Source organism: Onychomys torridus, chromosome 19 (assembly GCF_903995425.1).
Source record: "Onychomys torridus chromosome 19, mOncTor1.1, whole genome shotgun sequence".
Classification (NCBI taxonomy): Eukaryota; Metazoa; Chordata; class Mammalia; order Rodentia; family Cricetidae; genus Onychomys; species Onychomys torridus.
Genome location: NC_050461.1, coordinates 22,527,054 through 22,544,407, shown reverse-complemented (window position 1 = coordinate 22,544,407; position 17,354 = coordinate 22,527,054). Strand labels below are relative to the sequence as shown.

Here is a 17,354-nt window from a genome sequence, read left to right as displayed (position 1 = left end):
CCTTCAACTGAAGAATGAATAAAGAAAATATGGTACATATACACAATGGAATACTACTCAGCAGAAAAAAACAATGACATCATGAGGTTTGCAGGCAAATGGATGGATCTAGAAAAATCATCCTGAGTGAGGTAACCTAGACTCAGAAGGATAAACACGGTATGTACTCACTCATGGGAGGATACTAGATGTAAAACAAAGATGACTAGACTGCTACACAACTCCAGGGAGGCTACCTAGAAAATGGGGCCCTAGGAAAGACCCAAGGATCATCCAATGACAGAGAAATGGATGAGATCTACATGAACAACCTGGATGACAGTGGGAGTAATGAAGGGCAAGATTTGAGGGAAAGAAAGCTTAGGGGAGCAGGAGATCACAGTTCTATCAAGAACAGAAAGGGAGAACAAGGAATAACAGACCATGATAAATGAAGACCACATGAGAACAGGAATAGGCATGAAGACCACATGAGAACAGGAATAGGCAGAGTGCTGGAGAGGTCCCCAGATACCCACAATGATATATCCTCTGTAGTCTGCTGGCAATGGTCCAGAGAAAGCCTGATCTGACAGAGTCTGGTGACCAGCTGGCCAAACACCCTAACAGTCATCTTGGAACTCTCATCCAATAACTGATGGAAGTGGATGCAGAGATCCTCAGCCAGGCCCCAGGTGGAGCTCCAGGTGTCCAACTGTCAAGAAAGAGGAGGGTCTTCAAGAGCGTGAATTGTTGAATCCAATATTGCAAAAAGCACAAGGACAAATAGCCAACCGAATGGAAGCACATGAATTATGAACCAAAGGCTGTGGAGCCCCCAGCTGGATCAGGCCCTCTGGATAAGTGAGACCATTGAATAGCTTGATCATTTTGGGAGGCACCCAGTCTGTGGGACCAGGATCTGTCCTTAGTGCATGAGCTGGCTGTTTGAAACCTTGGGCTTACACAGGGACACTTTGCTCAGTCTGGAAGGAGGTGACAGGACCTGCCTGTATTGAATCCACCAGGTTTAAATGAATCCCCAGGGGTGCCTTGATCCTGGAGGAGATGGGAATGGAGGGGAGGGGCTGGAGGGAAGGTGGGGGTGGGTGCGGGAGGCGGGAGGACAGGGGAACCCATGGCTGATGTATAAAATTTAAAACACATAATAATAAAGAAAAAAATTTAAAAAGGGGAAAAATAAATAACATTAATAACTATTTTTGAGGTACCTTTACAAACAAATTTAACTGTGAGATTTTTCTGTGAGTCCAGTATAAGTTGATTTTTATTTAGAAATTACGATTTAATTCATTAGCACTGAAAACAAAATATTAAGAAAATCATGGCAGATGAAGCAATAGTCAAATTATAATTTCATGTATTAAAGCTGAACGATTGCTGCTCACCCATTGTTATGCATCTAGGACATTTTCTAGTTTTGTTTTTGCCTTGCTAACATACTTTAAGTCACTATTCTTAAGAAATTCTCCAAATCCACCATGTGATACCTAGAATTTCCCATGGAAATTCAACTGTTAAAAAAAAGTAAAACATTCTCCCAGTGAACTCCAAAGCTCTACTATAATGGTAAACAATGTTGCGGTTTTCCACTGGACCCTGACATTTAGTCTTTCATACACTTCGGTTTCATTGACCTGTCCGTTACTTCATTCTTCCTAAATAAATTAAAACTGTACTCTATAGTACAGTCTTCAGCAATTTAGTTGCTGCTTACATGGCCAGTGATATCTCATAATGGTCTCACCCGTTGCTCAGGTCAACCAGGGTGATGACTCCTAAGAAGCAGATATTTTTATAGTGTTTGGTGACTTCAGAGAGTCCCTGAGACCTTGCTAGTCCCTCAACACAAACACATCATACTAAAAATATAAATGCATTTCATGTTCTTCTTTTTCTTTCTCACATGAACTTTTACTGGAATTTCCCAGAAGCTACAAGATGTGTGACTTTGAACCAGACTAAGTGGCTAAGCAGACATACCAATCCAGCTGTCATGTAATTAGGCCAGATGTTAACAAGATTCACAGAAACATAAAATGTATAGTCATTCATCTCACTGTTTTTGTCAAAAGAATTAAATATGCCATAAAGTGTGTTATTAATGTTCCTTGTAACAGATTTATTATTTAAATAATTCATAAGTATGTTTGAAATGTTCTCAGCTTACTTTTTAAAGTTATGAACATCAATTAAAACAGAAATAGAAGCTGTCTGTGGTCCTTAATGATTGTTAGTCATTTAAAGGATCCCGGAAATGAAAACGTTTGAGACTGTAACAGAAATAAATACCCTGCCTATGATACTGATTTATTCTAAAGTATTAAACTGCATTAATTAAAAAGTTTAAATCATCAGTTGTCTAAAATACTGAATGACTTTACCATTACTGCAGAATATATGCTACCCACCCTACTCTGAAACTAAAGTCCTCAAGCTCACTTTCACAGTTGCTTTCCATACTTGCTGTCAGGCATATAACGATGTGGCAAACCCAAACTCAAAGACTGAATAATTCCAGGGGTCAGACATAGGAAGTCCTTTGAGACTGAGACAATATATTACTTCTTTAGATATAAAAATTAAAACTAGCTGAGGGTGCCTGCCTCATGGTATCTTTCTCCCACATCAAATTGAGGTGAGGTATTAATGTCAGAAAACACTTCTGAATCACTTCCATAGAAACCAGTTCCATCCTATAGCAATATGTTTTGTGAGCTCATTCTCTCTTCCTAGGGTCCATGGCTAGGAGACTGAGGTGGAGGTGAGAAAATGCCTTCACGGTCACACAGGAGAGATGAAGGAACATTTGGAGTATTGGTCCCATCAGCTCCTCACTAGCATTCCATGAGGCTATGTGTTTTTGCTTTGTTGTTGTTGTTGTTGTTGTTTTGTTTTGCTTTGTTTTTTGAGCTCTACCACTGAGCTAAATCCCCAACCTAAGGCTATGTTTTAAGAGGACTACTAGGCATCCTGCTAAGATTCAGTTCAGCACAGTAGGTACCTTAGCATGCATAGCTACTGACGATATATAAAGTTACTAGGGTACCACGGGGAGGGTATCATCCTACATACTCATGCTGTGCCTTTCTGTACTTGATGCAAAGCTGCTCTTGATATTACATATAAATCCCCCTGTCATGACTTTAGTAAAGTTGTCATCCAAACAGAGCTTACTACTCCTTCTCCTCCTATCAAAATGCAATTGTTTTAAGGCGTCAGGTGATTTCTCCTTTCTGTAAGAAGTTTGATCCTCTCACTTTATATCCCTCCTCCCCTTCCTCAGCAAGACTCCCAGAGCTCATCCCAGAGCCATGATGGGGGGGGGCGGGGCGGTTCTTGGTAGAGGAACCCACAGAGACAGCTGATCTGAGCTCAAGGGAGCTCACGGACTCTGGACCAACAGTTAGAGAGCCTACATGGGACCGAGCTAGGCCCTCTGCATGTGTGTGACAGATGTGTAGCTTGGTCTCTTTGTAAAGCTCCTAGCACTGAAATCAAGACCAGTCCCTGGTGCTTAGCTGGCTTTTGGGAACCTGTTCCCCCATGTTGGATTACTTTGCCCAGCCTTTATACAAGGAGGAGGAGCTGGGTCCTGTTTGAACTTGATGTGCCATGCTTTGTTCAAGCCCATGGGAGGCCTGCCCTTTTCTGAATGGAAGGGGAATAGGGGAGACTGGAAGCAGGAGCAGGGGGAAACTATGTATGTAAAATAAATGTAAAAAATGTTATTTAAAATTTTTTTTAAATATTAAAAAATATTTTGAGGTTATGAAAATTTTGTCTTTAACCACTCAGCTGTTAATTTAATCATATCTACATTTTCAATAATTTATCTTTGCATTTTCAGATCCCAAGAAAACGAAAAAAACTCCAGAAGGTATAAAAAATACTTTAAATACTTTCTGATTTGGGTGTGTGTGAATGGCTTCTACTTGGTACTTGATGAGCCCTTAAACTGCATTTTACCCCTAAAAGGTGCACCTGGAAGAAAAATCTGTATACAGAATAGAAAAGGGGAGAAGGAAGAGAGCTAGTGCATGGGAATAAGAGAGAATCTTTGACAATATTTCCATGACAAGTATTTGACTATGACAAAAATAAAGGGTCTGGAGCTGGAGCTTAGGGACAATACACTTGTCTACCATGTGGAAGACTCCATGCTCAATCTCTAGCAAACAAAACATCAACAATTACTACTACTACTACTACTACTACTACTACTACTACTACTACTACTACTACTACAACTATATTCCTTACATTTACCTATCATGAGCTTTTTCAAAGATATGATTATTTTACGATACTGAATAATGTTACATATCAGATACAAATTCTGTTATTTCAATATCTTTTCAACATAGTAATTTCTGTTACAAATCAGAACATGTCTTCTTTGTCCTTACTGCAATCATGACCCATTGGCAAATGCAGCCTCTGTCTTCTGAAATTATGTATATATAAGATATTTACTCACATGCGTTAAAAGACTACCAGGTATAGATAACTCAAATCGTTAAGCAGGATAATTCTCAACCACTTCATTGTTGAATGATGTTTCTGTCAACTAAGTTATAGAACTACCTGAGGTAAATAGTGATATCTGAAAGCAAGACTCACTGTGAAATTCAAAAGAAAAAGCAATGGGAAGGTGGGTTGGGGAAACTGCACTCTAGCCATTGTTTTTGTGGTAAATGTATCTCAAAATCTTTTAAGAGCAATGGTCCCTGCTTCTCTTCCTTTCAACAGAACAACCCAAGGGAAAAAGTAAGGAAATGCATGCAAAGTCTGTTTGTGCAAATATGCTGCCGCTGCTGCTATATAACCAGCCCGCTGGAGCTGATGTATTTATATTTCAGATTTCTGTGTTGAATATGTGTGCATCTATTTTTATTTGGATTTGTTTGTTTTAGGGTTTTATATTATTTATTGTTTCTTGGCATACTTGAGTATATGTAAACTGGAGGTCAAAGTAGCCCAGAAACTATGACAAGCATTCTCACTCATGCAGGTAGCTAATAAACCTGTAACTTTCTACCATACGCTCATTCCATCGATGCCCACAATATAATATATTTGTGTAAGTTTAGTGTTGTCATCTAGTTATCCTTCCATTCTTAGAAAACACTCAGTGGGTGTTCATGTTTTCAAGACTCTTCCCTATTATCTTCCTGTAATTTACAAATACCTTGGCATGTTCACATTCCATCTACCTGCACACATTATAAGATCTTTGCAATAAAATCTCTAGGGATCCATTTCTTAAGGATCATCCAGAATTATTCAACACACTGTTGAGATTGCTTGCCAACAGTTTGGTAAAGCAATGTGCCTCCAGGTTTGTGTTTTGCAAAAGTAAGATATGCTTAACAATCATAAACAAAGGGGCAATTTTACATTACTCAGCCATTAAAATGAACACACTTCTAGGTATGTAGAGATATGATTCCATTAGCATTTAAAAATTCTTCTTTAAAATATACATCAACTTAAAAAATGATGCATGTTTTGCTTATACCCAAAGTTAGGACACTGAAACCTTCTGTCATAAAACTGCTCTAAACATCCTGTGGAAAAAAACATGAAATTATCCTACAAACCAGCCAGGGGGAGCAATTTATCTATAGAGAGGTATATGTTCCTTCAGGCCTGAATTGATGAGTGTATACAGCTGCCATGAAATCTGGCCCAAGGATACAGAAAACACATCATAAACCATTGTGCCTGCATGAACATGGAGGTAATCAGAAATTTGAAAATGCTACTAAATTATACACACACACACACACACAAACATATATAATATATTTAATATTGTGATCTAGTCAGTGCTTGTTCTTAGAAAACACTGAGTAGCTGTTGTTTTCCAGGTACTCATTATCTTTCTTCTTGTAATCTACAAATATTTTGGCATGTTCATATTCCATCTCCCCACAAAAATTATGAAGTCATTGGAATAAAATTGTTAGGGATCCAATTCTTAAGTATCATTCATAATAAATTGTTCAACACACTTTTGAAAAGTGAAAATATATACCTATATATTATTTCAATCTATTTACTTATACATGGCCTTCCCTTTATTGCAGTTTCTGTGATTTAAAAGTATCTGCAGACATACCACATCTCCTTGGCAATCTTCAGGGCACTGATGTATTTAGTGAATAAATACTCCTTCTCTGATGTTCACTTACAACCCAGCTCATGAGAAGAACTGTAGGATGTGACTTGGATAGTAGTTGGAGAAGAAATTATGTCCTTAAAAACAATCATTAATCACATTCAAATTAACCTGCTGTTTCTGCTTTCTGGAGTAGACTTTCTCTTTATTACTATTGTTGAGTCTTTTAATTTGTATGATCTGAATCTTTGTATTTAAGTTAGCTGTACTCAATCATACACTTTGATCTCATATTTAGTTTCAAATTAAGCTAGTTATCATAACTTAAAAGATTTTTTGACTTATAGGCTAAAATTAAACTATGATGAGAAAAACAGGACAAGGAGTATATTAACATTTTATAAAATCCTATAGTCTTGATATCTTTAGTGTAAAAATCTATAATAAAACTAAAATTCAAATATCCCAATTAGTCAACTGCTGTTTGAATCTTAGATTATCTTTTAATTAAAAACAAACAAACAAACAAACCAAAAATAGTACCAGATATTGGGGTGAAAGCTGAAAGATCAGAGACGCAGAGCAAGCCACAGCCATTAACTATTACCTCATCGACTCCATGAACCCTCCCTCAGACTGAAAGCCTCTGAGTCCTCACCCAAAAACGTCTCAGCTGAACTGCTTTAGCTCCTGATTCCTCACACTTTATAAACCTCTCTGGGCCCTGCTGTCACTTCCTGGGATTAAAGGCGTGTGTGCTTCCCAGTACTGGGATTAAAGCTGTGTGCCACCACTGCCTGGCTCTGTTTCCAGTTTGGCCTTGAACTCACAAAGATTCAGATGGATAGGACTAAAGGTGTGTGCCACCACAGCCTGGCTGGCTCTGTCATCTGATCCTCAGGCAAGCTTTGTTAGGGTACACAGTGTATCACAACAGTCAACCAGGGTTAGGGTTTGTCAGTCCCTTTAGAATTTGGAGGTACATTGATTTATATTTTAAGGTGGTTGGATAATTACATTCTGAAATACATCTCATAATACACACTTATGAATGTGTTTTCTTATGTAGCTTTAAAAGTTGAGACAGGTACTTTTCTGTGTGTGCGTGTGTATGTGTGTGTGTGTATACATTTGTAAGAAAGGAGAGTTTTTATTTTGTCCTTGCATATCTTACATAGCAAGTGTTTGATTTTAACAAATGCAGAAAATTACTTCCAGTAATTGTTTTGCTATCATCACTTTATAAATATAAATATCTTTAAATATTTCTATTAATTATTCGGCTGCTAGTTAAACAATATGCCCAGGAGCTGAACAGATGGCTTATTGATTAAGAACACTTGATGCTTTTTCAGAGGACCAAGGTTTGGTTCCCACCACCCACACAGTGACTTTCAACTATCTACACCTCCAGTTCCAGAGGATCTGATGCCCCTTTTGGCACATGACACACCCAGTATGCATGCACACACAGTGGCAAAGCACTTGAATACATAAAATTAAAATGAACATATGTTGAAAGAAAGTAAAAATAAACATCATGCCTAGTTAATTGTCATTTGGACTTTTAGGAATGTGTTCAGTAGGTTTAGTTTTAGCTAAGCCACAGTTTTATTTTTGCTTTCAACACTTGGTCAAACTATTTGGTTTATTTACTTTACTGCTAGCAACTGTGCTGGAATAGAATAAGTTGCCTAAACTATCTACATCAATATGGGCTTGCTGAAAAAGAAATTGCATGTGGAGTCTTTGATGCATTGGCAGGGAATATTCCATGACACAATTTCATCCTAAAATTTGGTTTATTGGAGTGTAAACATATCCCTATCTTTGGATTGTATTCATTAGATAAAATGTTAAGGAATCTCTGTCTTGCTCTCCTTCACTTGGCCTATATGTTATCATTGCTCAAGGATCTTCTTGTCATTAAACTGACAAGTTGTCAAGTCAAAATAAAAATAGGAACATAAACAATAGCATTTCCTATTACTGCTTGCACTTCCCAGAAAAATAGTCCTCATGAACAGGTCAGTGTTGCCTTAAAGCTAGAATCATGACCTACCGTTTCTCCTACAATGTGGGTAAGGGAGTCTGAAGGAAGTGCCAAATAAAGAGAATGCTAGTGTGACAGGTGTCCTGCAAACAGACAAGTGTGTTTGCTCCCATCAGCCTTCTTACTTTATCTTAGTGCTTCAATCTTCTCATCAAATTCCTTATTGTCACAAATACATATCTAAAAAAAAAACTTGACAGAGGAAGTCCGTATGATATACACCCAGACTCAAATTTCTGTAACTTATTTTAATTCAACCATAATAATTATACTTGGCACTTACTTTGTATCCAAGCTTAAATTCATGTCATTATATAAAAAGAACAAGCTTAATGTTTTCCATCCTTAAGGAATCTGTATTATTTTTTCTCATTTAAACTTCAGAAAAAAATTGTTAATGCTCAGAATATTTCATTGCTATGCTAGGACAATATGCTCAATGAACAGGGAGAAAGGGCTATACTGAGGGCGAGATAATAATCCTTTTGTGACATTTGTAAGTTTCTGTCGTCTAGCATCAGCAATGCATGTTTGTTTACATTAAAAATCTTATTTAGAACACTTTAAAGTATAATAATATTAACAATGATAATATGTTTTAGAACAGGAAAAGAAAGAAAAGCCTGTAGAACCAGGTAATTATTTTAATGTTTTCCTATTTTTTTTAAAAAAATATTTAATTGGTACTTGAATACTGAATTTTAATGGATTATCACAGATTGTTGATTTTCCCCATTCTTTTCTTGTTTCACACAGCAAAGTCACCAAAAAAGGAACATCCAGGTGAGTGAGACTGGTGCAGCTCAACTACTTATGCTAGAAGGCAAGCCTGAGACAGGGATGTAAAGGCAATGCCAGGTGGAGGCAGGAAATCTGTCCATCTCACTGTCTGTTTTCTAAGCTCCTGACAGAATCGTTATCAATACAGTTTGAAAGGAGGGAAATCGAATGTTGTGTTGTTCCCTTGTTGCTCAACATGTGTCTATGAGCTGGTAGTATCAGATCCTCTGAGAGGTTGGAAGTACCAGAATCTGGCCTCAACCCAGACCGACTAAGTCAGAATCTCCATCTTGGTAAGATCCCCTTGAGACAATGTCTGAGAATCAGTATTGCTGGAAAGATACCCAGACAACAGCAATTTATGGGGGAGGGTTTATTTATCTCACAGTTCAAGGCTAGAGTCCATAGACACAAAAGAGCATATCCATGGTCAGTATGGAGAAAGTAATGACTGCTGAGTCTAGCTTTCTTTCTCCTTTTATTCAGCCCAGGACCACAGCTCACTCATGACCACACCTAGCGTGGGATTTCCCTCTTCCATTCATCTGCTTTAGGTAATCTCTCACACATGCCCTCACTGGTTCTAGAGTCTGGAAAGCTGATGATCAGCAATGTTCATCACAAAGCACTGTTTTATAGATATACTTTTGATTAAAGCAAACAAGAGAGAATAGAAATAAAACATTTTTGTGAATGTGCCTCACGTTGTTTTACTTTTGAAACACACAATTTTCAACTCCAGAAAATACTCTCCCCCTATTCATAATGTTACTTAACAACATTTTTTTGGCTTCTCTGGGGTGTTTCAATAGAGCAAGGTTCTAAGATTTGAAAATTGAAATTAAAACCAATCAACCAGACAAATCAAACAACTGAGACAGTTAATGTGCACACAAAATCATTTCCTTAAATTTTTCTAAAATTTAACCAGTTCTGGTAAGTAATTTCAAAGGACAATTTCTGAAATACTTTTATTTGATCTTACCTTAAACATTACATATTGCTTTTTCTTGGTGAACACTATTTAAATAATGTAACTGAGGCTTTTGTACAGAGTCTCTCTCTATCTCTTTCTCTGTCTCTTTCTCTGTGTGTGTGTGTGTATGTGTGTGTGTCTGTGTGTGTCTGTGTGTCTGTGTGTGTATGCATGTAGATGACATGTGAAGATGTGTGTGTGTACAAGATGAGAGTGTACATGTTTGTGCAGGCTGTAACCTATGAAGAGTGTAAGTGCGAAGACATGTGTATGTGCAGGGAGTGTTCATGTGTGCAGGCAAACATTGCCTTAAATATTGTCTCTCAGCTGCTTCTAACACATCTAATTGTATTTAAAATGAAACATTCATTTAATATGTCTGCTGCCAAGTGCATACAGCTAATGTAGAGCATATCTATAACTCTTTGCTATAGCTGTTCGAATCTACCTACATTTTTTGTTCTTTTACCGAATTTATAATACCTCCAGTATGAACAAAATCTGCTTAGACATCTTTTCAGTACTTCAGTAGCATTATTGTTTTTCTGTTGTAATAGATTTTAATGTGCTGGTATAATTCCCTTTTCTTTTGGGTGTTTTAAATCATCAGAAGTTAGAGGATACAGATGGCATCTAACTCTTTATTCACAAAAATGCCTGTTTTGATTCCAGATACACAATGAACACTTGAAAATAGTTTATTAGTTGAAGAGAAGAACATGAAATAGAATAATATTTGGTTATAAAGTATAAAAACTGTGTAAATTTCAGTCACATAATTTAAGAGATAAAATAATAGCATGTTTCATTATTTACATTAACATTCAAGCTACTACAACTCAGAAAAGGGATGTTTTGTCTACATTATAGAGTGGAGCCTATATATTCAGGAGTATGTTTCCACAGTCAGATAACAATACTCATATTTATGTACATATGTGGAAGGCTACAATAGATTATAAATTATGGAAAACATGCAGAAGTATTCACAAGTATTGATATGAGCAATTTCAATGGATCAGTATTACAACCATGTATTATCACTAACTACAATAGTCTAATTGTTTGTAATCAGTGTATGTACATATCAAGGTGTGAATACAGTGTACCAACTTACTAATACTCAGGCATTTTCATTTTGTTTTGTTTGATTTTAGACACAAGGTCTTTCTGTATAAGTCTGACTGTCCTGGAATTCATTATGTAGACAAAGCTGGCCTCAGATTCACAGAGATGCTCCTGGTTTTGCCTCCCAAGTCTTGGGATTAAATGCGTTTACCACCATGCCTGGCTACTTAGACATATATATTTTTTTTTAAGCAAGTGGGAGTTGCCCATGAATCTACAAAGATGACACCAGCTAAGATTCCTAATAACAGTGGATATGTAGCCTGAACTGGCCCTCTCCTGTTACCAGATCGGTGAGGACTCTATTGTCATCAGAGAGACATCAACCATTAACTGATGGAAATAAATGCAGAGACCTCAAAGCCAAACATTAGCCCAAGCTTGGGGAATCCTGCTGAAGAGAGGGAGGAAGAATTGTAGGAGTCAGAGGGGACAAGGACATACAAGAAAATCCACAGAAACAACTAACCTGGCTCACAGAGTGTGAACCAACAACCAGGGTGTCTGCATGGGACCAACCTAGGCCCTCTACATATATATGAGAGTTGTATATGGTCTACTTGTGGGACTCCTAACAATGGGAGCAGAGGCTGTCCCTAATGTTGGGAACCTATTCCTCATACTGGGTCACCTTGCCAGTCTTAATACAAGGGAGGTACTTAGTCTTACTGCAGCTTTGTATGCCATGCTTTGTTGATACACATGTGAGACTGCTTTCTGAGCGGAAAGAATGGAGGAGTGAATTGAGAGAAGGAGATGAGAAGTTAGGGAATGGGAGGAGAGGAGGGAGGATAAAATAAATAGATAAGTAAATAAATAAAGTGGAATTGCTGGATAATTTGTTTAAAAAATTATGCTTTTGGGGGCAATCTTACAGACTTGGGAAAATACATTTGCCTAAACATGGAAGCAATCAGGCCCTTTGATAATTTTTGAAAGTAGAGTAATAAGGACATGAGTAAGTGCTGAAGGATATGGGAACTTACCTTCTATTGCCTCCCAAATCTTTGGGCCTTGAAATCCACTTTAGAGGGGAGCAAAAAAAATTTGCAAAGCTACATTTTCTCCTCAGATCTATTTTCCTCAGTTTCCAATGCTATACTTGCAATCTTTCAAACAACTAAACATCAGTTACTTTTTATTAACATCAGTTATTTTAAATAAAAGTAGACTGCTAATTATTGAAGCGATAATTCTCTCTTGTCCTTACAGCTCCAAGTGAAAAACATGGAAAAACAAGTATGTTGAACAATTATTGATAAGAGGAGCATATTTTAGCAGCTTATGCACTTGTGTTTTCTTCTGTTGACCTTGTTAATAACTGATTTGTGAGTCCCACTTGTCTCTGTTTCTATATGATTAATTGTTATGGTGAAATAATATGCAAGATAACTCATTTGGCTTTTTAATGTGTTTGTTCTTATGAAACTTTGTCCAGGGAGAGTTACTTTGTAAATTTTCAGTTATTTAGATCATAACTTCTGTATTTAGCCACATATGTTTTCTGCATCCCATAGAATTAGCAACAGTTACATTTTCTTAAGCATTTCCTATTAAGCTATTTAAGGATCCCAATGATTAATTACTTGATCAAGCTACCAAGCAATGTTAGTTGCCTATCATGAAAATTGAATTTTAAATGGAATACAGCCTTTCTAAAGTTTTATTAAAATTTCTTTTGTAAAGTTTCATTTTTCTTAGTGTTAATATTCTCAGATTAGGAAATTTTTCTGGTAACTTCTCATGACAGATGCATCAGTGGTAGATCTTATAACATTCTTAGGGATAAATGCTGATTTGTTATTATAATTTTTTAAATTTGATGAAATACAGTTATTTCAGTACTGTTATAAATAAATTTCAGGGATTTGCTTTTAGAAAAAATACTAACTTCCTTATGCTTTATATATAAAATTAATGGCAAAATATATGCTGCACATACTGCAGAATACATTTGTTTTTGTTTTGAGTTAAAGGTGCAGTCATATTGAACCTAGTGCAGATTAACAAAGGAGTCCTATGTTTTATTTAATGCCTTGGTTTTTGAAACAGTATATTATTGACAGAATTATGACAGAATAATTGAAACACATTAGATAGCTTGATATAATTTAAAAAATAGGACATTGCAATTTCAATTGTTCACAAAGACATTCAAATATTAGAGACATTGAAAAGAGAGTAGTTTAGGGTTAGAGAGATGACTCAGCACCTGAGATCACATGCTGCTCTTCCAGAAGATTTGAGTTCTTGAGATGAAACCATGTTGGTTCACAGTTGCCTGTAACTCTAGTTTCAGGGCATCCGATGTCTTCTCCTGCCATCAATAAGCATCTCAAACCATGAGGGCACACACACACACACACACACACACACACACACACACACACACAATCGTAAAAAGAAAAAAAAAGTTTTCCATGACCTATAATTCTGTTTATATGTTCATACAAAACAGTGAGTTTGAAGTTGAATGTAAGGCTAACTGGAACTTTGAATTATAGACTGTTCAGTATGCTAAGCCATGGGAATGCATAATCAAGAAAATGCACAAAGTGAAACTGATAATTTTGCATCACTCATAGAAAACTTTAGATTGAAAATTACTCAGAAAATTAACATTTCTCACTAGAAAATGTGATATACAGTTAAAAATATTCATCTACAAGAATAAAACCTGGAATTATGTCCATCTGTGCAGTACTGTCCAATCACATTTTAAAGACCTAAGCATCTTTTGCAGTAAACTAGTAAACTAGTTTGCCAAATCATTTAAACACAACATAAAGTTTAAAAAGAGTACCCAACCCCTTATGAGATTGAGACCATTGGGCTTGACATGAATATTATTCTTCACTACAAAATTAATTTAAAATATTCATAAGCCCTTGATTATTTAAATTATCTAGTGTAATTATGATTAGACATTTATATAGGAGTTGGCCTTTTTTTGGACTTGAAATCAAAGCAATAGATTTTATACATTTACTGTAGACAACCAACAACTATAATGTTAATATTAAGGAGAAAGATACATGAATTATTGTTACTTCTAAAAAAAAATCTTTAACTTACCTGTATTGTGTTGTACAGTTTGTAGGTATTGCCAGAATATCTGTGGTATGTTATTGTAAATCATAAGAGTATGTAAGACAGTTAGATATATAGAAAGATTAACACAAATCAGGTGTGTTTGTGATTCAATATGATGACCTTGTATTTAAAAGGAAAGGTGAGACTGACAGAAGGAAAACTAATGGAAAATTAACACTGGATTCATAGCTGGAAAATAGATTGAGTTTTAGGGAGGAACCATCTACCCAGCTCCTCAAGGATAATTAATATCACTGCAGGAGAAACATTTATCTTTATGAAATAGAAGATCTCACAAGTACTATGATCTTGAAAAGAAACAGAAACTCTCCAAGTTTCAATGATGCAGTGGTAACAAAGGGATCTTGATGCCCCTACAATGTCATTAGGTGAGGGTGATGAAGAGTGTATTGGAGAAGCAAAAATTTCAGACCTGTATTTAGAATTTCTGAAAGTTGATACTGTTCTTTTCTCCATTCAGGTGAAAGTTAAAAATGCCTCCTAATGTCTATTTCTTCATCCATGCAGTCAGTTGAATGTATATACCACTTTGAACAATGGATATAATAGTTCTGAGATTGACAATATAAAATTAGTTAAGAGGTGGGATTTTAGAGTAATGATTATGTAACATATGTGATACCATTCATGGTAAATCTTCAAAAAGATATTATGTTCACATTAGTTACTAACAATGTGACTGCATCATCTCTATTTTACTGTGAATGGTCACACCAAGCATCAGTACTTTGAAGGTCTTTGGAAACATCACTAGATTTAATTCTTTCCACATTGAGTAACTCAAAGGCTTAGATCACATAGTTCACATTATCTGAAACTATCCTCTGGCCAATTGAGTTATGAACAAGAAATTGACCTTAGAGTAGACAAAACTGAAAATTTGTCTCTATAAATTTATTTGAAATATGAACAACCAATCATTTTTCATCCTCTGATTTTACCAATGAACATATTGTTATACATTCCCCCAACAAGCAGAGATTGATCAATCGAATTTACTTCAGTATCCTGATATGTGGAGCAAAGAGCAATGCTCTACTAATGCACTCCAGAATTATCTGGGAACAACCAATATGCAGAACTGAAGATTAAGAGAATTTTGAATTTAGGTATTTATCATTGGAAGATTATCTGGAGGCATTTGCACCAAGGTATTTAATCATTTATTTGAATACCATTGAACTATTTCTGAAAAAATAAGGAATACAGTCTTATTCTGGTTTAGTAAATTAGTGTTTGTAGATTCTCCTGCAGTAACCATGATTCCATAAATAGTTAGCTGGGTTTCCAGTACCAGGCATGGTATCCCTTTTGCTGAGTGGTAATTAAGTCCAGTTAAGTCCAATTAATCCATTGGTTACCACCAATGTATGTGTACCACTACTGCACCTGAAAGGATGTCATGCCATGCTGGTCATTGGTGTGATTAGCAGGTATCATAGGTGGGTGGGACTATTGATTACTTCTCTTATTTGGAAGCTTGTATGGTACCTTGTAGTACCATAAGAGCTAGACTTCAGTGATGGGGCATTCAGGTCAGTTGAGTTCAAGGTCCTCTGGATCCCATTTCTGAAGTGCACAGTGTCTTCAGCAAGAGGGATTTACCTTCCACCTCCTGGTGGCAGCCAATGACAAGAGCAAGAGGCTATACACTTTGGGAATATCTTAGACCACCCTGGCCAACCATTTAAAAGAGGGCTTCTTATGTCTGGCATTAGGTTTGTGTTAGGTGGTCTTTGGCTTTTAGAGGGAGTGCCATCAGCTAGATGAGAAAAGTTAATTAAAACCACATATGTATATGGGGAAATATTTAGACACTTTCTTGAAACACAGGAAGACTTTTAAAACTCTGTGTGAAAAAGCTAAACCATGAATTTAAGATCAATGTATTTTATAAAAGCAAAATTAAGATCTTTGACACTAGACACTGTAACAAGTGGTAGTAATATACAAATGTTAATAAGACTAAAAGTATAAAATATGATAATAATGAACTACTTCAAATAATGAAAAGTTTGTAAAATGAGATGGGAAGCATCACCAAGATTTCTTGTCACATCATTATTCCACTCTGCAACCCTGCAAATTGTAGGAAGCTTTGTCTATTTTTGCTTTAAAATGGAATACTTAATTCTAGGGATAGCATTCCATATTGTATCTTTAGTTCATCTTCCTCATTTTCTTTACTAGATATTCAGATAACTCCACCATAGCAAAATTTTTGTCTTTGAAATAGTTCTCATTTCTTGAATCAACAACTGAGCTGAATATTTATTAAGTCATCACTAATATTTAACAGTGCTGATACTATCAGCTTTCCCACTCAAATATTCTTCACCATCTACATAAAGAGTGAACAACGGGCTTTATATATTCTTTCCTAACGTTCATAAATCACTCAAAGTGATTTATATATGAATACTTTAACATCTCTTTTTATGGGATAAGCCACTTTCTATCAACACTACTTACCTCAGAATACAATTGTGATATCACTGAATTATGCCTTGGAAGAGAGTTTACAAAGGATTAATTTATCAGAGAGCAAAAATGAGAAACAAGGTTTTATAGCTCAGCTTCTCTGCAGCTTGTTTTTTCTCTCCCTCAGACACTATATGCATTTTATGTTTTGGTTGTCTGTGTTCTTGCCTGGCTATAGTACTATATGTTATTATTCTGAAAACTCTGATATCCAATGCTTATTTTTTGAATAACTGAATTTGCAGAAGCTGAACGATCCAAAGAAGAGATTGCTGCTGCCTCAACCAAAAAGGGTAAACACAGCTGAAAAAAAGGCTGATATGACTATAATCAATCCTGAAGCTTCTAACTTAGTTTGTGTAGTGTGGTGAGAAGAGATTTGCCTGCTGATTCTGCTGTCTCACTGATACAGAAACAAACTTTGCATGATACTGGTAGCACCTACACTAACAAGGTTTTATGTTTAGTTTTCTATTGCATTTATGCTTGGTCCTCGAGAGCTATAAACAAGTGTTTGTAATTATATCCAAACTGAAATTGAAATTTTGAAAGACTTTGTAAATATACTGCTTAAATTCAATATGATTTCAGTCATCCATAGGGCATTTGGATTCACCACACTACTTTAAACTGAATAAATTAAAGATCAGTTATTGAATAAATTACAATTTGTTTAGAAGACTCACATAAAAATGTTC

At 36.0% G+C, this 17,354-nt stretch overlaps 1 long non-coding RNA gene across 1 annotated transcript; it reads left to right on the top strand.

Moving 5' to 3' along the window:
- Window positions 1–8,931: 8,931 nt before the first annotated feature.
- LOC118570356 lies at window positions 8,932–16,949 on the top strand. The gene is made up of 3 exons (XR_004943176.1): window positions 8,932–8,960; window positions 12,274–12,300; window positions 16,902–16,949. It is a non-coding gene; the product is annotated as an uncharacterized LOC118570356 (long non-coding RNA).
- The last annotated feature ends 405 nt before the right edge of the window (window positions 16,950–17,354 follow it).